This window comes from Melanerpes formicivorus, unplaced genomic scaffold (assembly GCF_026170545.1).
Source record: "Melanerpes formicivorus ecotype bairdi unplaced genomic scaffold, bMelFor1.0.p_v2 SCAF_19, whole genome shotgun sequence".
NCBI classification, from domain to species: domain Eukaryota; kingdom Metazoa; phylum Chordata; class Aves; order Piciformes; family Picidae; genus Melanerpes; species Melanerpes formicivorus.
In genome coordinates, this window is record NW_027142371.1 from 4,738,334 (window position 1) to 4,764,488 (window position 26,155).

At 40.1% G+C, this 26,155-nt stretch overlaps 1 protein-coding gene across 2 annotated transcripts in view; it reads right to left on the bottom strand.

Moving 5' to 3' along the window:
- The window catches only part of SULF2 (sulfatase 2), a 152,872-nt gene that overhangs the window by 117,016 nt on the left and 9,701 nt on the right, over positions 1-26,155 (bottom strand). The window lies entirely within an intron of this gene.

The following is a 26,155-nucleotide window of genomic DNA, read 5'->3' on the forward strand; positions in this document are numbered from 1 at the left end:
CCAGACACAGCAGAGGAGATGCACCAATTTGTACTAATGATGAGGAGATCCTTTACTAAGTTCAGAAACGTGTGACATAACAGAATTTAATCACATGCATTGAATCGTGATGTGATGTTTCCAAAACCAGGGCTTAAGTAGTTCTCATTAGTACTATGTACATTTCTACCACTTCAGCTAGAGATATTATAGTTGAAAGAGGAGTACATTTTCAAAACTATTTCTCCATTCTCCCTGCTGTTTCATCTAGTGTGAAATAAGAATGACAAAAATGTACCTTTACATAATGGTATTTGCATCTTACCAAAGCTCTACTACAAAACAACTTCTTTTATAAGCCATCAACTAATCCATTAATACAAAGACTGACAAAAGCTGGGCAACAAAATTGTTCAGCTTAAGCTTTCACCTGAAGCCTTCCCCTGAAACAAGCCACTCCTCTGACCCACCCAATCACCACTTTCCAAAATTATGTACCTTTTCAGCTGACACCTCCGTGCCTCTAAACTTATTACATTACAAAAGTCATGGAGAAGCTGAAACAATCCATCTTCACAGCCTCCCCAAGTCTGGTACTGTACAGCAATGCATTGCCAAAAGTGTACCAATCCTCTGCTTCGGCAAATAAACACTTGATAGGCTTCCTACATGCCCACAATGGAAACTGAGAAACTTATGACTCTTCAGTTTCTAGATATAAGAATCTATTTCCCTTCAATTTATCCTGATGGAACACAACAAAAACACTCCATTGATCCAGAAGCAGGAATAGAGTAGCTTAACCCACACTATAGTTTAATGGAGCAAAGACAACAGTCAGTGCTCACTCACAAAGCCATTGCTTCCACAGCTGCAGGGTTATACCACCAGAACACTGCACAACTTGGTCTCAAGGGCTAGAGATGTCTCTGTGCACATTTCAGAATGTGCAGTCTGTAACTCCACTAGAGACTTCAAGTAAGCACAGTTATTTACATACACAGAACCTGATACTCTCCATTGCACTGTACAGCTTGAATTTAGTTCTGACTATTTATTAAAACAAAACTGTGATCTCAGTTACACAAAGAGGTCCTGCTGGAAACAAAATTATTCACTGTGTTCTATTGAGAATGGCTCACTTCAGGCTTATGTACTGACAGTCCTTGACAGTTAGGCTGTATTTCAGTTTTAAAAACACTTAGCTTTAGAGCTACCACTGCTTTTTCACTTGTTACACGAGTATATATTTTTTCCTAGATTCTCCTTTTATTGAAATGCTTTTGGCTGGCCTCTAAACTAAAACTACATGGAACTTCCAGGCAAGACTGGGCTTTGTGTCACTGCAATACTAGAAAGCTGTTTACATCTGTTTGGGGGCTATTTCAAGAAGTGTTGTTTAGCCACACTACTAAAGAGTAGTTTCTAGCACAAGTACTACTCATATCTGAGGATAGCTACATTTTCTTAAAAGCCTTCTGATAGTAGAACAGTTTCATTGAAGAAACAATATTTAACTGATGTTTTCAATTCATCTTTCTGCACACCATTTTATTTCCCATTCCTTGTCCTTTATCTGACAAGTCCTTTCTTTCTCTTGGACATGTGCCATCATTCAGTAAAGTTGGGGGGGTGGGTTGTCTTTGTCTCCTGCATTATCACTTATTATCATGCAATAAACAATGACCTTGTGCAGAAGTATAAAGTGAAACAACTCATGAATGAATTGCCACCCAAGAAAGCAGGCATCCAGATGAGGTCCAAGCTGCTGATAGTGACTGATGATGTGTTTCAAATGCTACCTACAGGCAAACATCCCTAAAAGCTTTCAGTCATTGAAAGAGTGCAATTATAAATATTACCACTGTAGTTAGCATCTAACTGCAAGGAAAGCAAGATTTGCCATAAATCTTTCTGTTACAAGCCAAAAATACAAATTAATTCTGGCCTCAAGGGTCGCACTCAGTCCTGAAACTCTTTTGTATTTTCCAAGCATGCAATCTGCATGCTGGGCAGACTTGTGCAGAAAAAACCCACAGCCATTAAACAGAATAACAACAACAAAAGGCAGGTATCTAAAGAGGCCCAGACACAATACATAGCAAGAAGCAAGGGAATGGCTACTCCAGCAAAGCAAACAAGGCTACATTTTTGCACATCCATTGGAGAATAATCTTGCTGGACTATTTTTAATGACTGGGTACGTGAAGTTGTCAAAAAATATATGGCAATCCCAGCCTGTGTGTGCCTTAAATACAGATTCACTAACCCAGGCAGGCTGTAAACAGAGCTGTGCATTCACCACTAACACAAATAATTTTAAGTACTGCCTATGAATTCACCAATTTCCATAAGAAACATTGACATCTCTACTAATAAGTGTACTGTGAGCACAGAAAGATGAAGTTAAACACATCTAAAAGGAAAGCACCCCTGCAACTCCTGGTTTTAATCTATTACTATGGTAAATCATTCTAACAAAACTTATGAGACCCACATGCACAAGGGGGATCTGACAGATTAGATCAACATCCACTCCAGATTGTCAGTATCATTTGCATCTACCAATAGTTTTCTGCACGTACATAACATCCATGGAATATACAACACAAATGTTGATGGCTTAGGCTAGTATGGACTATATTTAGTACAAGGCCACGGGTCAAAGAACCTGAACCTTCTGGTATTGAGTTAGTTGTGGATACGATACACTCAAAGGATAACAGCTTAGAAATCTTGGCAGCTTCCCATAACACAAGAGCAAAGAGACAGAGTTCGGCTTCAGTGTTTTTCAGAATGTGGTCTGCACTGTTGGTGCTGAACTCATCCTATAGAAACCACTTCCAGGTGCAAGAGGCTTGACTGGGTGAATAACAAAGTAAGAGCAACATTATTAAATAAATTTTTATTCAAACAGCAACCACAAACATCTATCAATAGCATTGCACACATCAGCCTCTACCAGAATGCCAGCGATGCCTATCCCTGGGGACAAGCATCGCCTACTCAAAACGTAATCGGTTTCTGCACAAGCAGTTACAAGCATTACGTCAGTGGGATCATCATCTTCTAACTCCACTCTTGTTCTGCTCCTCCCAAGTGCCACAATGTGACACCTCAGAAAGAGATGAAACCCTTTACCGGCCTGATGATACATGTTCAGCCAAAGCATGCCAGATCACACAGATGATATCCATCATTCCTTTCTGATTTCAAGGAACTATCAGATTACAGACACAGATGAGGCTTGCATCAAATTACTTCAACTTTGTCAAACTTACTTTGAATTTTTAATTTATTTTTTTTTAAAGCAACTGTGCCATACATTTGACAGACTTCCTACTGTCACGAACTGCCACAGCAGATAAGCCAGTTGGGAGGTATATGCTTCAGAGTCATATCTTATTTAACATTCTGTGGTTATTTCTTCCTAACATCTCATACCATCTTAGTCTCAAGATGTGGGAAAGCTCAGCTCCTTGTTCCTATCTGCTCACAGTTCTGACAACTCCCTCTAGTTTTTCCCTCTGAGGTATAAAATGTGCACACACGCACATTCTCTCACGTCTTTCAGAAGAAAGACCCTGTTTCAATCTCTGCTACCTTCCTTTAACCTCTCACACTCAACTCTTTTCTGTCTCTAATCATAAACACATGACTAACAGCCACCTTCCTTTCAGTGCTGCATCTGGGGATAACCAACATCTCAGGCCCACAAAATGAACTAACCCCTTTATCTCTCTAGCTACAAACTCCCCTTCTCTCAAGCTGACAAATTGGGATCTTTTCTTCACATGGTTACAGTCTCTGCAAGCTGCTGACAACTCAATGAGAGGCCAACTAAATAAATCATTCAAAACGGAAGAGCTGCTTAAGCTGTAAGTGACCTGAAACAGCTGGTAAATTTTTAAATGCCCACACCCTCCCCTTGAAGCAATGACATATTCTGTATAAATAAGCAGTGTCTCTCCAAACCTGCTGGGCTATCAAAAAACAGGGTTAAGAAGGAAGCACAGGAACTGGGAATCAGCAGGGATAATTAATTTTTCTTGAAGGACTGCAACACCGCCACTAATTCCCTTGAAGCGTACAAAACGTAGGAACAGCCTCAATTAAAACTGATATTCAGATGACAACTGTGCTTGTCTTGTAATCACATGCTCTGCAGAGTGATTTTGATAAGTGTGCATTATGGAGTAGGATATTTTTATCTTAAAGGACTTTTCACAATAACAAGGTTCGTTTAACGAAAAACAATACAGCATTTTTCTGTAGACATAGACAAATGGCTATCATCTCTTCCCCAAGTTTTAAAAACAATTGTCTTCCAAAACAGACCTGTTAGAGGTATTTTGCTAGAGGATACAGCCTGCTATTTATCATTAATTTGTTATAGCAAAGTTCAATTTAAACTGGAATGCGCTCGCATGGTATGATTCAGTGCAGAGCTCCCACAGGTTTGATGCTAACTTCTTTACCAAGCTATTTTAGTCTGTGGCCTAGATAATATAACATTTGAAGGAAATAAGACAGTGAATTCTGTTGTCAATCACATTCTGTGAAACATTTTGGGGACCTCATAGAATATCACAGACTGCAATAAGCTGTCAGTGAAAGGCAGCTACTATCCAAACTAATGGTGGTAGCAAGAAACTGCAACAGAGAGCAACAAAAATGACAGGAGGAAAAGGATTCTAGCCTCTAAGACTGTAATACTAGGCAGAACAATAATGCTTTAGATTTTGATTTTTGTTATTACAATCCAACATTTGCCATTTTATTCAAATAAGAAAGAACAGAGGTATAATCTAGGCATATACATCAGAGCCAGTAAGGATCATCTATAAAATACAATGCACAAACTTCTCCCCACTCCACCTTCACTCTAATTATCATGTTCCTTCTATATGAATAAGTGAACAGCAGAGATATTATTCTGGTCTTCTTTAATCTCTCATCCTTTCCAACAATTTTTAGCTCCAACTCCTTTTTTAGCCACAAGGATGAAATATCTTTGATGGCTGAATTAGCAAAGTACAGAATTAAGCTCCAGTAAGGCCATGCTCTCACTGAACCCAGCAAAAACTGAAGCAATGCTAGCGGAGAACAGAAACTACCAAGGAAACAGCACAAGTTCAGCAAAGCCAAAGTGGATAAGGCAATCTGCAGCCTTTGGGTAACCCTAATCTATTCATTACCATTGACTCAAGATAGCCAAAAGCATCTTCCTTCCAGTTACAGATAACAAGATGACTTCAGTTTAATCCCTTCAACTAGTAAATCACTAGCATCCAACCACAACAAATCAAAGAGCTCACAGTACTCCTGTTTTCCATCCTATACTTTATCTAGTTCAGCTTCCTCTCTTTTCAGGTGGGGCGATTTACAGATCCTGACTGTCTATGGTAGGCTGTTTCACAGGCCACAGCTTCTTAGAGGTAATCTTGTAAAGTGGTAACAGCAGAGATCTCCACACAAGCCATGCTGTCTCCTCATTCTCCTTGGCACAGGCTTTGAGTGGATGGTATTTGCAGCATATTGTAGCCCTATCAGGCAGGGAACTCTACTGCACAAGCAGTCAGGAAGGACTTCAGATTGTCCCTAGGAACTCATGTTTGCATGTAACAAAGGCATCTCCCCACTGCAGTCAAATATTTCTGTTGCACTATGCATTAGCAGAGATAAAGGCATCAGGGATGGCCGCCTTCATAACAGAGGCTGACTGTATAGAATAGGTTAGATAGTGTTACTTCAGCTGCACCTCACTTGGAAGGAGATAGTCCATATTTAAGCAGCAGACAGGAGTAATAAATTACCATTTAATTTTGAAGCCATTTCCTGCTGGAAAGAATTTAACTAGATGACCTTCACAGGCCCCTTCCAGCCTAAATTATTCTGTGATAGAGAAGTAGAGCCAAGAAGTACCATATAAGAGTCAGTCTACCATAAAAATAACAGAAAGCTGCAGTTTGTTGTTGTTATGTACAGGACAAGACAACAAGCACTAAACAGAATCTACTGCATCTTATTTCCAAACAAAACTATTAGCTGTCACTGATTTTCAAAGCGCTTCTATAACAAGAATGCTCAGAAAGAATTCTGAAGAGATTTGGTGCAAACAGAGAAGGCTCCTCCAATCTCTTACATTTTATGCAGTTAATAAAACACACCTTAAATTGAGGTGTAGTTCAGACTCTCATAATTCATCATGCCCAGCATACATAAAGGAAGGTCTGGAGAAACATGAAGACTCAGCATTAAAAAGAGCAGAGTTCTGGCACAGACATGTCACTGCAGCTTCCTTTACTACAAGGTGGCATCACAGATTTACAGCTGGAATTAGCTTCAGGCTTTTACTAGGAAATACTCTTCTGAAGAATTTGCTTGAAAATAGAAACCAGCATGTCATAGCTTCTTACAAAAGATGAAGCTCTGTGTTTCTATACAGCCAGAGTACAGCAGGCAAGAGGCAGAACCAAAACTGTCAAAGACTGATCAAAGAAGTGAAAGAGAATCTGTAGTTGAAAGAGAAGTTCAGATGGAAACATTCTTGCTTTTCAGTTGGAGGCCACATTAGCTGCACCTAAACTATATATATATATATATATACACACATACATAGGTATATAAAATCACAGCTACTGCTAAAGTCTAACAACTTTCTAGCCATACTTAACCAGGCACACCACCTGAACCTTGTGATCAACACAGACTGCAAGTCTGAATGAATAACTGTCACAAATGCAGTCACAATTACAGTAACTTTGGAAAGCACATTTTCACATCCAGTGACCAAAGCCACCTGCAGAATGTGTGTTTTATATTGGCATTCATCTCTGCATAAACATTTTGGTGCTCAGTGCATTTAAAGCAACAGGTATAAAAAGAACTGTCTTACAAGCAGCATTTTCATGAATAATTTTAGCAAACATTTGTATCTTGGACACTTCAAGGTGCAGCCCTATCAGACATACAGTGTGCATCTGCAATACTGATTTTCAAGAGATTTAAGGACCACATGATACAAAACAAATAAAAATCAACACAACTTCTGTGAGGTATCTCATGAAGCTGAGGGAGCTGGGGTTGCTTAGCCTGGAGAAGAGAGGAGACCTTATTGCTCTCTACAGCTACCTGAAGGGAGGTTGTAGACAGGAGGGGGCTGGTCTTTTCTCCCAGGCAACCAGCACTAGAACAAGAGGACACAGTCTCAAGCTGCACCAGGGGAGGTTTAGACTGGATGTTAGGAAGAAATTCTTCATAGACAGAGTGATTGCCCATTGGAATGCGCTGCCCACGGAGGTGACGGAGTCACCATCATTGGGGGTGTTTAGGAGGAGACTTGATAGGGTGCTTGGTGCCATGGTTTAGTTGATTAGATGGTGCTGGATGACGGGTTGGACACGATGATTTTGAAGGTCTCTTCCAACCTGGTTTATTCTATTCTATGATGTAATCCAATCCAGGGAACAAAACTGCACTCCCTGACAAGCATTTACCTGGCAACACGTGGCATAAAAAGTTAGTTAGACATTTTTAGTTATTTTATAGCAAGTTGTATTCCTTGCTTATTGATCTCTTTCACCTTTGGTTTTAACCAAAAGGGGAGGAGCAGCTGCAGAACCCACTAGGGGGAGAAGCAGCTGCAGAACCCACCTAAATTTACCAAAGTATTTTAGATTTAATGTTTCTTATGAATACTTGAGAAAATGCAGTAAGGCAACCTTTATACAGTTCAGGTATTTGAATTCCAAGTGATCTATCCAGCAATAAACATGTAATGAAACCCACAAATCTGTTCCTATATGCTGGGGGGATAGGGAACAGTAGGTATAAAAAAAGCCTCCACAACTCTCCCCTGCCCAACAAATTCTTGGTATAATTAGCAAGGTAACCAACAGCAAGAAGTGCACTGTATGAAAGCTCTTTATTTCCTCGTTCTTGGACATCTCATCACTTCCTAATATTACATGTTTGGGGAAAAAAAAAAGAAAGGCAAACCATTTTTCAACCTCTACTTAAAATACAAGTACATAAAGACAGAAGGATTTGTTTCCTAGGCAAGCCTTTTATGCCTGGTTGTTAACATTAAGAGCATATCTATTTCAACAGCTAGTTCCCGACAAGATCCTTCCCCATCTAACATCTGCTAACAGAAGTAATATTAAAATTTATCAGCCATGCACCACATGAGAAATGGGATCACAGTCCTGCAACCCATGGAAGCAGGAGCTGAAGCCTGCTGCCAATTTTTCAGCTGATTTAGGGAGAACATTTTGCAAAAACAAATGTGCAGCACAAGAGTTTAAAAAAAAAACCTTCAAGCAAAAGAAAAGCTGAAGAAAGCTGCTCATAAACAGAGACTAGGGGCTGAGTTAAACATTGCTCAGAAACAGTAGATACACATAGTCCAGATTATTCTCTTCCATTATGCCTTTTTTCACTCCTCAACCTGAATCTTACAGGATTATGAACCAGTTTGGTGTCTACAACCTCACCAGCCTCTCCTAGTGGCTACATACTAAAGGATTAAATGCAGTTTATTTCTCACAACTACAGCTCTAGCCCAAGTGGCTGGAGATAAGAGATAGTCCAGCGGGGTAAAAGCCTTCTCCACCAGCCCATGAGAAAACCATCCCATAAAGAAAGTCAAATACGAAGTTCTGCACACTCACGCTTGCTCGCTACTTAACAAGTGAAGCAAAAAGCCAAACCAGGTGTGGTAGTCTTAGGCTATGCCTTTAATAGTTTCTCACAGATCTTGAGCATAAAGTGGTAAAACAAATCTCTCTTGGGAGGTGGTGGAGTCACCATTGCTGGAGGTGTTTAGGAAGAGACTGGATGGGGTGTGCTTGGTGTCATGGTTTAGTTGATTAGGTAGTGTTGGATGATAGGTTGGACTCAATCTCAAAGGTCTCTTCCAACCTGGTTAATTCTATTCTAAAAAGGAAAATAATGGTAAGTTCTAAACAATTCATTGGAGAGATAAGGGACTTAAGTTGTACAAAAGAATCTTTTCTTTTTCAGCTTCTTTGGCTCTGGCTGATACTTCTCTAGGCTTTACTGACCTTGACTGCATCGCTTTTGTTGTGACTGGTATTAACAACAACTTCTCTGCTCTCTCTCTTGTCCCTATCTGTGTACAAGGAGATCAGGAGGCGGGGCAGGGAGGGAGAGCCTAGTAGCAGCTCCCCAATTTATGGCCAGAGGGTTCTTGTGTTGCTTATAAATTGTAAATACCTGTGAAAACTGTAAATATTGTATATTTTGTACATAATCGTTGCAGATTGTAGTTTTTCTTGTAAATACACCTTCATTTGCTTCCAACTGGGCTGGTGTGGCAAATTAAATGGTGGGAGGAATTTTCAACCCACCACATCAGGATTTTTCCTTGAATGAAGTCAAGGTCAACTGGATGTCTGACAATAGGAAAAGCTTGCTGCCTCACAAAGAATATGGTTCTAGGATGAAAAAATGAAGTGTGTTATTTATGCTCACTACAAACTAATACAAGACGACTTTTCCAGGAAGCATCCTTTCCTTTTCTTCAACTACTTTTAATTGTAGACTTAGACTTCACAATCAAATAAAACTTAGAAGAACCAACAGATTGTGCAACAAACCCAATTTTAACTCCTCTATATAAATAATGGGGCACTGCCAAACAGCTAAAAAGTGTGTGAATGGAAACACATCAGCATTGGACTGACAGCGTTCTTTGCACAGCAACCCAAACAGAGCACATCATGACTATTTTCAGTGCTTCCCAAGAAGCATTTTTCCTATTCCCATCAGATTGTCACTGACATCATGTCACTGACTTCAAAACCAGTGCTACCAAAAGAAAAACCAAGACCTAGGTGGGGGAATGGGAAGATTTGTTGAGTAAAAAGGAGGGTGAGGTATCAAATATATCCCTAAACACCCAAGTGATGTAGCAAATGTTTAGGATGGCCGATAGCCAGAGGGTAGGATAGCCCCTCCAACTTGCTGGGTTCAGGGGCAGGTGCTCCAGCTGGCTGCTGAGAGCCTTCTTTTCAAACAACAAGATGCAGAAGGCACATAGGAGAGTTTCATAAAAACATTTTACATCAAAAACGGGTGGAAGTTTTCACAGACTGCTTTTCTCATTTGACATTGTTTTCCTGCTGCATACAAAGTGATGTTGCAAAATCAAGCTTTATTTTTCAAATAAAGATAAAACAGATGTTATTGCTGCTCTTGATCACCACAGCAAACAGAATCTGCGCTGCTCGAATAATGTGTTTTGGTCCTCGCTCTCCCCAAGTTCTCCAAATCGCCATGGATGACACAGTTACAAAAAAATCATCCAAACAACCCACAAGATTTATTCCAAAGGCATTACATATTATTTTCTTATCAAACACTAACAATGCCTACCAACATTTTAAAGCTCAAGGAAGTTGTTACTAAACGAAGGTTTGTGCGGTATAAACCTTCCGCATTTCCGTCCCCAGAGTGTGAAATTAGCGACTGAGGAAAGATTTCACAGGAACTTAATCTGAGCGCAGTACTACTGCAAAGGATTTACAGTTTTGCTCCCTTTGCCAAATCCTACATATTTGCAAGCTGCTGAAGTTATTCATGCAAAGCCAACAGATAATCAGCAGCTTTTTTACATTTATATTGAATGTGGAGCTCTTTTCTCGCTACCGGTGTGTATCTAATACCTTTGGCATGGCAAGGTCCTATCTGAGGTAAGCATTGAAGAAGTTCCTAATGTCACAAGTCTGAAAGTGTTTGATTTCATGTTTTAATAAAATGAAATGTTTAAAATGTTTTAAATCCTGGAAATTTTTGAATTGTGTTTGTAGTCAACATCAGAAAGAGATGCAGAATGAAGAAGGTATAGTTAGAAGCTGAAATTCAGTGTGCAAGCGAATAATCAGCATTGGCATTTTAATTACATTGAAATAAGGGGATCCCTTGGACATATGACCACAGCTAGAGCAGCACTGAAAGGCTGTCAAGGCTTCTACCTCCACTGAGTACGCCCCAGCTCAATGCCAAGAGCGCACACATACATTCACTTGTGGATCCCACCCCTGTGGCTACAGAACTAAAAGCAAAGGCTTCCCAGACCTCACATTTACAGCACATCACATCCTCTCCCCTCTTGTGCTTTTCAGAAAGCTCACCAGATGCATCTGAAACACAGCACCTGAGACAAATGTCACCGCAACACTGTGCAGCAATGGACCTCCTGCATGCATCAGGGGTCCTTTCAGAAGGCCACATGTTCAGTAGCAGAGGCCCTTCAGCATAGCTCCTATACAGCCCCTGTGGCTGCACACGTGGCATGTTCACCCTTGTCAGACGATTCAAGACTGCCCATGGCAGAGGGATTGGAACTAGATGATCCTTGAGGTCCCTTCCAACCCTAACAATTCTATGATTCAAATTTAAGACTCTTTTCTTCCCTTTATTACCTCTCTTGAGTTTTAATAAATGTGAAGCAAGCAAAACTCCAAAAGACTCCACACAAACACACAAGGGAAAAGGCTCACCTGTGGTAGAAGCATCACCAACATATATAACAACATGAGGCTGCCTAAAGGGCAACTGTGCTCCTGAATGGTGAACAACACAAATTTAAAGAGAGAGATCTAATGAGCATCCTAGTGCAACTATACCAAAGGGACATGACTCCAAAGTAGAAATAGAAATAGAATAAACCAGGCTGGAGAAGACCTTTGAGATCATCAAGTCCAACCTATCATCCAACACCATCTAATCAACTAAACCATGGCACCAAGCACCCCATCCAGTCTCTTCCTAAACACCTCCAGTGATGGTGACTCTAACCCTTAAGCCCCAAAACCCCAGAAACTTCACAGATACAAAGATTTTTCTGGCCAGGGAAGTCTGGGTACCAGCAAATATACTTTGCAATAGTGACATCAACAATGTTTGGCATTTTAAGTTCCAAACCAGGGTGAAAAATCAAAAGAAACAGAAGGTACCTAACATTTTGTTCTTTGGGAGTACAGCCTTCCTTTTACCTATTCAGATACAGCACTACACAGGAGAGTCTGTGTCATCCCACCACTTCCCAGTATTTGCTGGCATCACCTAACAATGATGATGATGATTTCTAGGAAGGTAAGCTGGGCAATTCTGACTTGACTGCACAAGTAATACCATAACAGAATATTAAACTCATGATCCTAACAGCTACCTCTTCCCTTCACCCTCCAAACCAAGATTCTTTGTTTTCTTCTATCTTCTTTCCCATTTTTTGAATGTTACTGATAATCAGTGTTATGCAAAAGTGACACCTGAAGGCTTCAATTCAATTGCATGGGGAAAATTTTCAAGTTACTCCATATAAATTCATGGGCTGGAACTATGAAAAGTCATTTGGACAAAATTTGACAGAGTCATGCTTTATTCCATCTACCAACCACCTAGGTATTGCTTTTGCATCACTAAGCTTTAGGAAAACATTGTGGTTTGAGTTAAGTTTCCATTTCCTTAATCAGTGTTATCTTGAGCATCTGTACTACACCTGGAGAGGGAATAAGGTCTTGTGAAATTCTGCCTTGAAGAAAAATGGCCTGACAGAAGTGACTTTAATTCTGCATTCTGTGTTGAAAGCTACTTATCAAATGATCTGCTGTCCTGCTCACAATAATTGGGAGCACGAAGAAGAGGAGGAGAAAAAGGAGGAAAAAATATGGTTGGTAATTAAAAGCTTGGCATTTTCTAATAGGTGATTTTAGGTATATTGTTTAAGCAGAAAGAAATCTGTAACAGAGTAGATGTCAATTCACTATGTATGGATTTAGATTTTGGGAATAGTAATGGAACTGGTATCCAAAACCATCCAGGACCACCATCCTGTATCCTCATCCCTAAAGCTACACAGAAACTTTCATTTTAACTTTTTGGAAGAAGGTTTTTTAAATTATATCTCTCAGGCTAAACATGTAGATTGATCCATGTCACTAACAGCCTATTTACAGTCATGCCTGCAGGACTGAAACCCAAGTCTGTGGGCTTTTTGTTGTGTGCTTTCTGGGTTTTTTTGGTGGGTTGGTTTGGTTTGAAACACACATCTTTAAATAAAACATTAATCTCAAAATAATATACAGGGGGGGAGTTTACACTATTTACAACTCCAAAAGAGAGCTTTCCAATCATAAATGTGGTGAGCTTCTTCCTAACCTGCCTGCCGATACCAGATGTGACCGTTTGAGGCTGTGCCTTTAAGAAAGGGACAGTGCTGGAACACTCTGGCTGAATGTTTCGGTATCAAAATGAAAACATGATATTCTAAGTGAATTTCATTGGTAGAATGCAACTTTAAGTTTTAGTTCAGTTGGAATTTTTCTCAGTTCCACTCTGTTCTGCCTTTCCAGCCTGTCTGCTTCTGAGCAAGTAGCCGGAACGACCTTGGATAACAGATAAGCACTAATCCTGCATGTGCTTGGAGGCCTAAAAAGAATTTTCTTCCTTAATAACTGCCTTCTCTCTCTCTAACCCTTTTTGGGAAAAAAGGGAGGTAGGGGGAGAGAAGGGCGTACAGGGCGGGAACCCTCCTCTGTCCGGAGGAGGGAGCTTTGCTCCTGTATTTTTCTTTGCTGTGTATTTCTGTATATAGATTGTAAATACTGTATATTGTGTATATATATAACCTGCATTTCATTTTGCTTGTAAATATAGCATATCCTTTCGCTTCTCCAACTGGGCTAGCTGTGGTTTCTTTCTTTGTGGGGGAGGGAGAGCTGGGCCTTCTCTCAACTCACCACACCAGAGCACATTTAGGCAGAGGATGATCAGAGGGCTGGAGCACCTCTCCTATGAGGACAGACTGAAGGAGCTGGGGCTGTTCACTCTGGAAAAGAGAAGGCTCTGAGGTGACCTAATTGTGGCCTTCCAGTATCTGAAGGGGGCCTACAGGAAGGCTGGGGAGGGACTTCTCAGGTAGTGATAGGACTAGGGGGAATGGAATGAAGCTGGAGGTGGGGAGATTCAGGCTGGATGTGAGGAGGAGGTTCTTCCCCATGAGAGTAGTGAAGCCCTGGAATGGGTTGTCCAGGGAGGTGGTTGGGGCGCCATCCCTGGAGGTGTTTAAGCCCAGGCTGGATGAGGCTCTGGCCAGCCTGATCTTGTGTGGGGTGTCCCTGCCCATGGCAGGGGGGTTGGAACTAGATGATCCCTGTGGTCCCTTCCAACCCTGACTGATACTATGATAGCTCAGCACAGGCAGTACCTAAACTCTCCGTAAGTATCTGCACTGTAGGCAGTGTCAGTTCAGTTTCCTGCAGGTGTCCCCTGAAAGTGCACTGAAGAAAGAAATCAAATACAGGAGCAGAAGCTCTAAAAGTTTCATTATCTGAAATAAAAAACCATTAGGGAGGTAATTTCTTTTCTATAAAAAAAAAAAGCAGTTCAGAGCAGTTATTTATGATGACACTCATCAATATTTTCCCTGCCTACAAATAGACATGCAGTGGAAGTTGTATTCCTTTAACAGCATTTCTGAACTGTTTCGACTTCTCCATTTTTCTTATGCTTCTGTACCTTCATCTTCAGAAGCTGATGACAATTCATTGCACTGCAAGGTATTCAGAGACTACTTCTGAGAGATGAATAGGTGATGTCAGACTGCCCCTTCAACAAAAGGGCAAAACTATTTTTAATCACAAAACTGCATCCGAACACACAGCACATGACACAGAGCACAGCATAATACAGGCAGTATGTTTTTCTAACAAGGTCTTGAAGGAGCTCAAGTTATGCCTTCAATCTGAACAAGTTCTTCTCCTGCCACTGGCTCAATAGCACTGATTGCAGACTTGCACAAATTAATAGAAACATCACAATTTTCTACACAGGAATGACTTCCCTCATTGATTTCTTTGTAAACACAAGAGAAGGCAATAAAGAGAGAGATCACTGAGCTTAGGGTTTGAAATACCCCAAAAAATACACTCCCTCTCTTATGAAAGCCTGAGATTGGGTTCCTCTCAACCACTAACGAAAAGAAGCAATTCCCTTATAAATTTATGAATAAGGGAATTACACTGTGTGTAATTCCAATCTTCTCAGTCACAGTTGCTTTTTTTTTTCCCTCTAACAGTAGGAATACTCAGAGGTGAAATAGGGAAAGGACCCATGGAGACCACCACCAAGTCTGAAATCCTGTTAAACCGCTAACAATACCAAAACTAACAGACCCTGACAGAATAAGCTCATAAACAGAAAAGGCCAGGGACTAAGCTGTGGGGCACTGTAGCTCCCTTTGTACACAGTATTCCCCATACTCTGATGACTGACAGAAAAACTTTCATTTTCAAGATGCTCCAGTCAATAAAGAGAGAGAAGAACTTAATATCTTCCCCTTTTTTCAGACTTCCTTTTCAAGGAAAACACCACAGAGGTTGGTATTTTGCTTCTTCATTTGACACAACAGCAAACAATAACAAACCACAACTAAAATAAACCCACCCCACTCAAATGATGAAAGTGTCCTGTATTCTTCTGAGTTCATGGACAAAGTCCCATTATGACAACCCACAATTTCACTGTTACTTCTACAAAGGCACTTAATTTATTGCCCTCTTAAATGAGAAGGATTGAAGTACCCAGGAGAACAGAGTGAGGTGGATCTTGTTACAGACAGGCTGTTAGAAGAAGAAATTGGTTTAATCACCAGGTAGAATATATGCAGAGTCCTATTTGGATGGCAGTGGTTTCACAGCAAGGTGATGAAATGTCTGATCCTCTCTCAGGAATGTTTTTTCCTCTTTTGTTTGTTTGTTGTGGTTTTTTTAATTGGGTAGCAAGAAAATGAGGACAGAGAGAATGCCAGTTCTCCCCAGCTGGTGGAAGTAGGTGGCTGTTACAGTTTGAAGGGGGAACTTTAGCCTAGATGCTGCCTGCAAAGATTGTGAAGTAAAATAAATAACTATTGGATGCAAAAGGAAAATAAATGACAAGATATGTATAATACATTGGATTGCAAATGGAATATAGAGTAGAGGCATAAACAGTTCTTTCTCCCTTCTCCTGTCACTCCTGCTTGCACCCTTCCTCTCTTCCATGGTCTTGCCAGGGGTATTGCCGTTTTGACTACTATGTGAAGTAACAGGAAGGAGGAAGGGAGTAGGTGAACAGGTCCCCTAGATTCCTCCAGGGGGTTCTGAGGAGTCTGTGTTGTTTATAAATTGTCAATACATATATGTGTATACTACATATATAGTATAATTCATACATAGTCACTGCTAGATTTTAGTTTGCTTGTAAATACAGCTTCATTTGCTTCCATTCCAAACTGAGCTGGTCTGAGCAATTTATTCTGGGGAGTAGTTCCCCAAATTAGTGTGTGTGGGGGGTAATTTCAACCCAACAAAGGTCTTCAGGAGAAGAAACCCACAGCACACACACATCACAGACACAGCTTATTTTCTGCGGTGTTCAAAGCCACCTGGCTGAACAGAGCAAGTTCCCAATAATCTGTTCATGGAATACTCTTTTCCTTCTCAGTGTTATATATTTTTAACATCCCTTCCTCAAGAACTGAGTCTTAGGTCATAAAAAGTCCCAAAATAAAACTATCAAGTGGCTGAAAGTGTCCTGTAGCTCAACAGCCCAAGCTTTCCCACTCTCCCTCCAAACCCATCTGCTAACATGGCTAACACAGGACCCAGGATTGCTGCAGAACAGTTCCCATCTGCCATTTGCAGCACAGCTACACCAAAGCTTAAGACTGAGCACTCAGTAACCTGTTTCTACCTGTTCTTGTCTCTGCCATAGGCAGAACAAACAAACCCACAAACACCCCCCAAAAAACCTAAACAAAGAACAACAAAAAAAAAAAAACAGGAAAGATTTCATCCCTAAAGGAAATTAGTAGTGAAAGCTTCAAGGAACAGACAAAGCAGAAAGGATTGGCTCTGGAACAGCTGTTTCCCAACATGCAAGCAGTAGACATTCCCCATGTCAGAAACGGCTCAGGTTAGTTTGGACTGTGCATTATGCAATCAATTCATGACACAGACAATATGGATTATTACTAGGAAAGGGTGTGGGCAATCTTTCTTCCTTGCTCTGCCAGTTGTTGTCTCAGCATAACTTCATTTCCTGAAAAACAACATGTACTTCATAGATGAGCCCACCCAGTTGCCAAAGAATCCTCTTTGCATCAGAAAAGTGGTGTTCAATTCTGCTGTTAGACAAGATCTTCATTATTATTAGTTTATGCTTATGTTCAGATTTGCATATCAGCCTTGCAATAATGAAATTGCATTAGCTGCAACCTTCCCTATCAATGTCTGTGCTGGTTCTAGTTTAATTTAAAGCATGCAAAAGAGGGGAGTCTCTGGGAAGCTGCCAACAATAGTGTCCTCCAGCACGTTAAGCAAATAGTTTGTTTCCTCCACAGGAGACAGATCAATACTCAAGAAACAAAAACAAAACCAAGAAAAGCTAAAAGCTTAGTCATGTAAATCAGGGTGGAGGAAAAATGAAAGAGAACTCCTCATTGGCATTCTACAACTTCTGCAGACCCCCATGGCCCATTAGCTAATTTCTATTAAAACACACAGCTCTAGAATAATAAATGCCAGTGGTACATTTCTAAAGGTTTGTGGCAACTGAAGTAAACATGTCCCTGTTCCCAGGACACCAAGAGACAGAAAATTAACCAGAGGTTAACTGGTCATTAGCTAGAGCACAATACAGGTCACTGAAGATTTAATTTAGTTTGTATTCAGCTAAAGAATCAAATACAGCAACCAGTTCTCACAGCAGGAAAACAAGTAACTTATCAGCATGTTAACGTATCTTGGATACCGAGGCACCAAGTCTGTCATTATGATTCATACCACTTTTAACTAATTTCACATCATTTTGATGAAACAAAGTACAGTGTATACACACACAGAGAATTTAAATGGTTCTGGATGCAAGTATACAAACACACATACTGAATATTTGACATGGTATGCAGTCTGCTCTACTGCTTTTTATTTGTTTGGGATTGTTTTTTACACTGCAATGGAAAATGTCTAAGCTTTCCCTTCTGAAACATGGCTGTCAAGGAAGTAATTAATACTTGAACCTATAAAGGATGTTGTAGGGGTTAAGAAAAAGCCCAAAATGTTAGGTTCTAGTGAGAGTTTGATGAGGACTTCAATAACACCTGTAAAAGTATTTTGCCTCTCTGTCTTTTATGAGCAAAATCCCTTAATAGCTGTAACAGGAGCAGCCTGATAGCCCAGACAGTTTAGTGTTGTCAGTTCTTACAGATAAAACATTTTGGACTGATTTGTATAATTTTTAGGAAAGCCTGCACTAAAGAAGAGGGTTCAGAAAAACTGCATGAATTACCAAGAAAGCTGTAGATGCATCAAGTTTAGTTAAGATGCTACCAACTCAGTCTATTAGGAGCACTAAAAACTGACTTAATTTCCAAGGCTGCTGCCATGCCTGCAGCTACTCTCCTGCTCTTAATACTTTGTCCTCTTTTGCTGCTGTGTCAGAAAAAAGTCCTAACATCTGCCTCCAAATTAACAAGGCATCTCAACTAATTCTTATTTCAATTAATTGCAGCAACTCACAGAAGCTTAGCATCATGCACAATTTGGCTGTGTTACCGCTTTTGAATTTAAACTTATTTTCTTCCTATATAGTCCCCACTGGCCATAGATACACAGAGCTTCTCAGGCCACAGAACAGCTTCAAAAAAAAAAAGGGGGGTAAAAAAAGCCTACCATGTAAACATTGACAGAAAAAGGAAGAAATTGAAACTAAATTAAACTGAATCAGAACCAAGCTGAATCTAGATCCAGCTTACAGAGTCCAAGTGGCCACAAATAACCTCATAGAGAAACAGAGAAATAAAGATTACTTTATCTCAGTGGAGTGAACTAAAGATGAGAATTACAAAGGGTCTGCACCATGCATTGGGAGTTCTGTAGACATTTGGCATTTTGGCATTTCTTTTTCTGTATCTTTGCTCTTAAAAAATCAAGTTATGTTCAGGGGATGTTGTGACAGTTCAGTAAACCTTAACATGCTCTGCCGAAGCTTCCCGAAGTCTTTCCTCTTCCTACAGCTGGCGTTGCTTACAATGTACTCAGAGAAAGAAAAGGTGCACTTCATGGTCTGAGTGCAGGAGCTTTAACTAATGGCAGGTGGTTCTCAAAGGCAGAACAATAATAAGCCAAGTAACTGTGCATCCCATCTCCCTCCTCACATCATATTTTTCCACCTGCGCCTCTGTATGTAGGCTTTTGTAAGTACCAACAGAGCAATTCAACTTTCATCTAAACCATTCTTAAGGACAAGCGAGTGCAATTAATTATTTCAGGGTTCTGGGTTGTTTTTTGGTTGGGTTGGATTCCCCCCCCCCCACTTCTTTATTTTCTTGGTAATATTAAAGTAGGGTAAGATGCACATTTTTAGTGGCAACACTTGAATCCCCAGATTAAAGATTAATAATGTATTACACATGCTGATGAATGCATGATTCATGAGAGACACAAATGGCAAGTTCTATTTAAAGCTTTTCATGGCCATGAATAGAACACTCAGATGTATATACTTCAAGTCAAAAAGCAAAAGGTACAATTTGCTGGAAAAAGATCCTGCCTGCGTATATGACATCATGTTTGGGATAATAAAATGTCTGCACAGCTAATAGATTAATAAACCGCTGCTCAAAACCAAAGCTTTCGAGCAACAGCCTAGTATTAGCAGCAGTGTCAGAGAGGTCAGCATATTGCACATGTAGACTGCAGCACTGTTTGATGAATTGCTTACAGCTCCACCTGCCAGAAATTAACCAAGATTTCAAAACCTGATCTCTCAAACTGTTTAGTTTTACCTTGCACAACTGCAGAAAAGCTCAAAAATCTGTCCCTAAACAGCTCAAGGGAAAAGGTAAAATAAAGACCAAAATGAGACTATTTGGTTTTGCACTTAAATATAATGGATTCCTAACCAAATCTGTGGGTTTACTACTTTTTTTTTTCCCCACTAGGTTGATCTTAAGGTCTTGGAATATGATGAGATGGAATAAACAAGTAGGTAAACGTGAGAACTAAGACTTTAAAAGTTCTCTGCAATAACATTTTTTAAAGCTTCTTATAAACACGAAGCTTTCCCAGAATTCAAAGCCATACAGCACCTGCATGAGGAGCTTGTAAACCTAATGATTTTTTTTTTCCTTCCACTTCTTGCAGAGTTACAGAATGGTGACTTAGGAGATCTCTTGCTGAAATTTGCATCAAGATCCTAATTTGAAATTAAAAAAATCTAGTGTTTAACTAACCCAAGTTCTGTAGTACTATCCATTCTAGTTTCATGAGCACATGAACATACAATCACCCTGTTTAAGTTCAGAAAAAGGTTTCCTGGTAAATATTTTCTGTTTTACAGACCACTTCAGCCCTTTGCCTTCTGAGAGTTGAAGAATCCTTGCCATATTCCAGCAAGAATATAGCAAATGCATCTGTAGGTCATCAGATAAGCAATTTCAATAGCTGCTGCTTCTGCATACACATTTAGAACTGGATTCTAAGTCCCATGTAAAATTAACATAGGAAATGTTACCTTTCAGCCTCCCCTTTTTTTGGCTAACCAAGAGTTTCCTCTCTTTCAGCTGCTGTATCATTCTTTTCCTGTGTCTTATTCTAATCACAGTTACTGACCTTAGCTCCCTTCACATTGCCTTACTAATCCATACTCGGTGAAGGGCTCAGAACTACAAACTACCACCCAGAAGAAAGCTTCAGGACTCTCTAAAAAGCACAATCCAAAGGCAAATGCTCAAAAATTGTTCAAGTGTTCAGTGCAGTGGAAAGATATTATTAGAGCCAAGAAAATCCATCAAGGATTACTAACGGCAACAGTGTAGGCACAGTACAACTTGTAGAACTTGCCAAGCCAGAGGGACTCCTCAACAACACACCTCTCTACATACCTTAGTGCCTGTTACTGGCTGCAACCAGAGATAAAACCCTGGGCTTCACAGATCTTTGTCTTGCTAGGAGAATGACAATACAGGATTAGAGCAGAGTGTTATTTGTCTTCAGTGTCTCCAGTACTATTTTTACTTTTGAGATTCCTAACTGTGTGTTGTTAAAGTAAGCCTATAAAATACATGACAGGTTATTTTCCCCACCTGTGTTGAAACAAACTGAAGGAACTCCATTGTTTAAGTTATGTTACTGCCACCTTCAGTAAATGCATGATAGGACTGCTTAAAAAACTGCCCCAAAATAGAAAGTTTTGAAGCAGTTATGCACCATTGTTGTCCTATTTAGTAAGGCAGAAACAGATAGTGCTCCCCCCATCTCCAACTACATAAATATGAACACAACATGCTAGAGCAGCCACTTTCCTGGCTACCTGTTTCCTTTTACTATCATTGAGTGACCAATTACTTAGACACTGTCACACAGGTTATTCTGAAGAAACAAAAGCAAATGAAATCACTCAAGTAGAATTCTAAACCTTGACAGCTCAGAAGAATTCAGAGTGAGCAGCATTGTATTGAAAGTGATCTGATCTCAGGCTTACATTTGCTGCAATTTATGTGCCAAGAATAGGATTACTGTAATCTAGTGATCAAATCCTGCTTCAGAAATCAAATGACAGGTTCAGATCTGCAGTGAATAGTTTCACCTTGAAATTATTTAAGGCTCCCACCGTAAAGAACAGCTGACATCATCCTCTGAGGTTTCCACTAAGTGCAATAACTTCTCTATCAGTGGTTTCCACAGAGCACATGCTTACAAAGGAAAGAGGACAATAAAGAACAAGTTCAACATTTTCTCTTCAACAAGACATAATATAACAGAACAAGTAAACTTGGACTATTTCCTTCAGAGCACAATGCAATACTAAAGATACATTCAAGCATGAGAAGTCTGACAGTTATTCTTCCTAAGGCTACTGTACGAGCAGCAACAGACCAAAGGTTCAGAGGAAGTTACTTCCTCAGCTGCTGATCTTATCCTCTGTATCAGCCAAGGAGAATACAACAAACAACTTGAACACTGTTTTCCAGTGTCAAGGGCTATTCCCTTTCTTGAGGTAGCTTGAGTTCACTCTAAAGTAAATTAAACCTAATTCATACAGGACAGTATTTCTGCCTCCCCACACACACACACCCTCATTCCCACAGATGATGATTCATTTCTTCTGATTGATTCCTCCACTGGAAACATTTCTCTGGCTTGTCAGAAGAGTGAAGTGCTGGATAACACAACATAATTTTCTGGGAAGCTGACATATGCTCAAACATTTCATTAGAATTGACTTGGACTTAACAAGCTTAGTTTGTGTTGTGCAAAATAAATCAAAGCTAGACGGATAATTTTTCCTAGTGTATAAGGATGGCAAGAGGGAAAAAAAAATAAAATCCAGAGTATTGCAACTGGTGCAATGTGGCTCAGCATTTCAAAATCCTGATCTGCAAATTAGTTTAGCTAATTCTGAGATTTTTATCAGAAAAAAAATCAAAAGCAGCAGTCAAGAGAGCTGAGTCACCAGGAGAGATCAGAGTAGATCTATAAAAATCAATGTCTGGAATGCATTTTTAGAAGAGACCAGACATTTGGAAGTCATCTAACTGCCTCTTACCTGTCAAGTTTGCAAATTTTACTTCAGGTTTTGGACTTGTTTGCTTTCAAAATTCAAAAGCCTAACTAGAAATCCACTTAATGCCACACCACGTAACCTCAGCAGTCCTTGGGATCTGTGATGCACGTGCTGGACACCGGTGTCAACAAGATACTTGGATTTATATGGCTGACCAACATGTCTGCAAAGACCATCACCACACTGGGAGATTTGCACCTTGGTTCAGGTTTATTTTAAATCAACAGTTTGCTAATGGTTTGGAATCTGTCATATAGAGAAAAAAGAAATCATCTCCTTAGCTTACTAAATTGAACCTTGTCTGTAGATGGCCTTTAAGCTTTTAGTCACGCCCCGTTTCTGTTGCACACCAGGAATTAAAAGCATGGATCACTGTTGACAGAAGACAGACTAATATTTTAGTACCCATTATTGATTAGATCTAGAAGGCTTTTGTCAAGAGACTGTCCAATCCATCTAGCTCTTCCGGGCATGCCTAGCTACACTGAGCCATTCTTGCCCCTCTCTGTTGCCTATTCTTCAAATTTCCAGAGGTTTGAAACCTCTTTCACAAATGCATTCCACATATGCAAATATGAAGCTCCTCTGTATAGCCTTAATCTCTAACAAAACCAAAGCCATGATCTGTTGTGCTGCTTCCACTGAATGAGGAAAAGATTATTCTCTTGCTCTTTACAGGATTTGATGCATCTGAAAACCCATGCCTTGCCTCAGTCTTGCTCTTCCTAAACATGTGCTTCTAGTCTTTCCTCATAGGTCATATGTTCCATGCCATTTGTATAACCATAGATGCAGAAAGGGCCCCTCACTACCAGATAAGGAAGGAGGAAAAAGTTACTCTGCTATTCTTTCTTCCAACAATAGAGCAACTATTGCCATCTCAAAGCTGCTGAAGAAATGAGACTAATCTATATTGGCATTATAATTGATTTTTAATGCAACATACTTGTTTACACCATTGATGACATCATGACTTGGCCTCATCCACTTGTCAAAGCCACATTCTTTTAGAGATCAGTATTTCTGGATTGATTTCACTGCTCCTTTTACAAAACAGAATCTATACTGGCAATGCTTTCAGTGCAAACCAGCATGTATGAAAAATGTGATTTCAGTGGAAACTCTTAAATAACCAAATTGAATAAACATCTGTCTTGCTCCACACGCTTCCCAGCTGCCCCCCACTCACTGTGCTTTGGGCCATGCTGCAGTGTGATCTCAAAGCACACAAATGGCCTTAAAAGACCATTTAGAGCCTACCACAAACATCAATTTAAATTCAGCCAAAAGGACCTGACTAAAACTGGTATAAGGAAAATAGACCACAACACACAACGTGGATGTCAGGTGCTCAGCAACATCAGTCTTGCTCTACAGGGCAGTTTATAGCACATTGTTTAGCCATGCAGAATATCATCTGCCTACATGTTAGCTGATGAAGGGTGAGGCAGCTTAACATAAGTATATGTAAATTAAGAGCCAATAATGTAGCTTAATAATTTGTTGTTAATAATTCCTCAGCTTTTGATACAAAGCTTCCTTGCCAGATAGGGACAGTCTCCATTAAATTTTGTCACACATGCAATTAAAGCAAAGGAGTCATCACAGTAGTCAGAGAAAGCATCAGAAACCTTGGATGTTTCAGCTTCACTACCTTTCTTCTTTGGGTTCTCTAAATAACTTTAACCCTGTAATGCACACATACACCCCCACATCCCTTTCAAGAAAATCAAGATTATGAATAGACTGCAAGTCCTTTGTTGTCCCTTTCTGCAGGCAATGCCTTAAGTTATTAAAAAGCATTCTTTCTGCTTTGAGATGTCATTCATCAGAGTTGTTGCTTTAGCTCGGCTTCTGCTTGACTGCTCACTCAGTTCCAAAAATTCCTGTAGTGTAAAGGCTGGGTCAACAGTTAGCAACAGCAACACTGCATTATACACTCCGAAAAATTTGTTTCCTGGTTTGTAACAGTGGCATCAAAGACCCATTTTTATCTTTAGTTATCTGAAGATCAATTTAAAAATAAATCAGTTTCAAGGCAGGAGTCTCAGAGTGCCTTTTTTTAACCCCCTCCAGAACACTGCAGACATTCTATTTTTAATCACAACATATTTACAGACGTTGCTTAAGAGGAAAAAAAAAAAAAAGAAAGTAGGCTGGAGAGAATAAAATAGTAAAAAAATAATTCTCATCTGAAAGTGGCTTAATTCCAAAATATCATTTGGACACCTTATTGGTCCAATTTGTAGAGCTCTCTGCTTTGAGTGAAATCAATACAACTTCACCAATCTTTCAACACCCGCTAAAAACTTAAGCAGAGCCCTCAATGTGTCTTAGTAAGTGCACAAACCCACATTAACCTGCTGCATTAGAGCCAATTCCAAGAGGGTGGAGAATCTGCAAACTCCAGACTACCTGTCTCCACAGACCACAGCTCAGTTTAGAGATAATCCAAACTCCAGCATCAGCACCAAGCTCTGCCCAACAAGGTGAACGAAAGCTCTGCTCAGGTCACTAACACCTACACTGCCTCCGGCACGGGGGGAATCTCGCTTGGCACTAGCTTAGCGGTACTGCATTCCACAGATCAGTTCTGCCTCTGGTGATCTACAGGCTAGATAGGGAAAAGTGTCACAGTATCCAAGGCTAGAGCCCTAGGAGTATCCAAACAACAGTTAGGGCAGAGAGGAGCATATCCAAAAGAGCAGAGGGACACATTACAATAGAAAAATAGTGCTGACATCCTCTCTACCACTAACAGGAATTTTAAGCAGTGATCTTAGTCCCTTGCCCAAGATATTTCAATGCATCTGTGGCAAATGATGAAACAGGATTTGAGGCAGCAGATCCAGCATGGGGCTGCTGCATTAGATCTACGTGGGAGATTTTTCAATGCAAGGGAAATCCTCATTTCTTGCCTTAAAGCAAAATAGGAATGGCAGGGGACTAGAGACAGCCAAGCATCTGGCCTAGAGGTAATTATTTTAGAAGTATTTGAATAATAGAAAAATCCAAGAATCAGACATCTGTCATTCTTAATTCAGTCAAGTTCTGCTGCTGGCTCTGAACCTGCCCTAACAAATTCAAGCAAAAGTATCAGTGACAGGAATGAGGTAAAAGCTGTGCTGTTCAACATGAGGCTTAAAATAGTCAGCACTCAGAAATGACTGCCTTCCCGCACAGCTAAAGCAAAGACTTCAGGCAAAGAAGGCCTGCCCTAGAACTCTAGAAGTTTTAAGTCCCAATTCATAAAGGATTTCGTGTTGATACCCAACAGACAGAGGTCACCTTATTTGCAAATCAGATAGCTGTCCAAGTGTAAATATTATCCTTTGCTCATACATAAAATGGAGAAAACTGACAGAATGCTAGATTCCTGCAAAGAAATAAAATTCACCAAACAATCTGGAAGTACTCAATTGCTTGGCCTTCAGTAGTGCTGGCTTCACTTTTGACAAGTAGTTTTGTAAAGTAAACAATGTTAGACTACCTGATATTTGACTGAAAACACAACAAAAGAACTCCTTGCAAAGAGGGTACT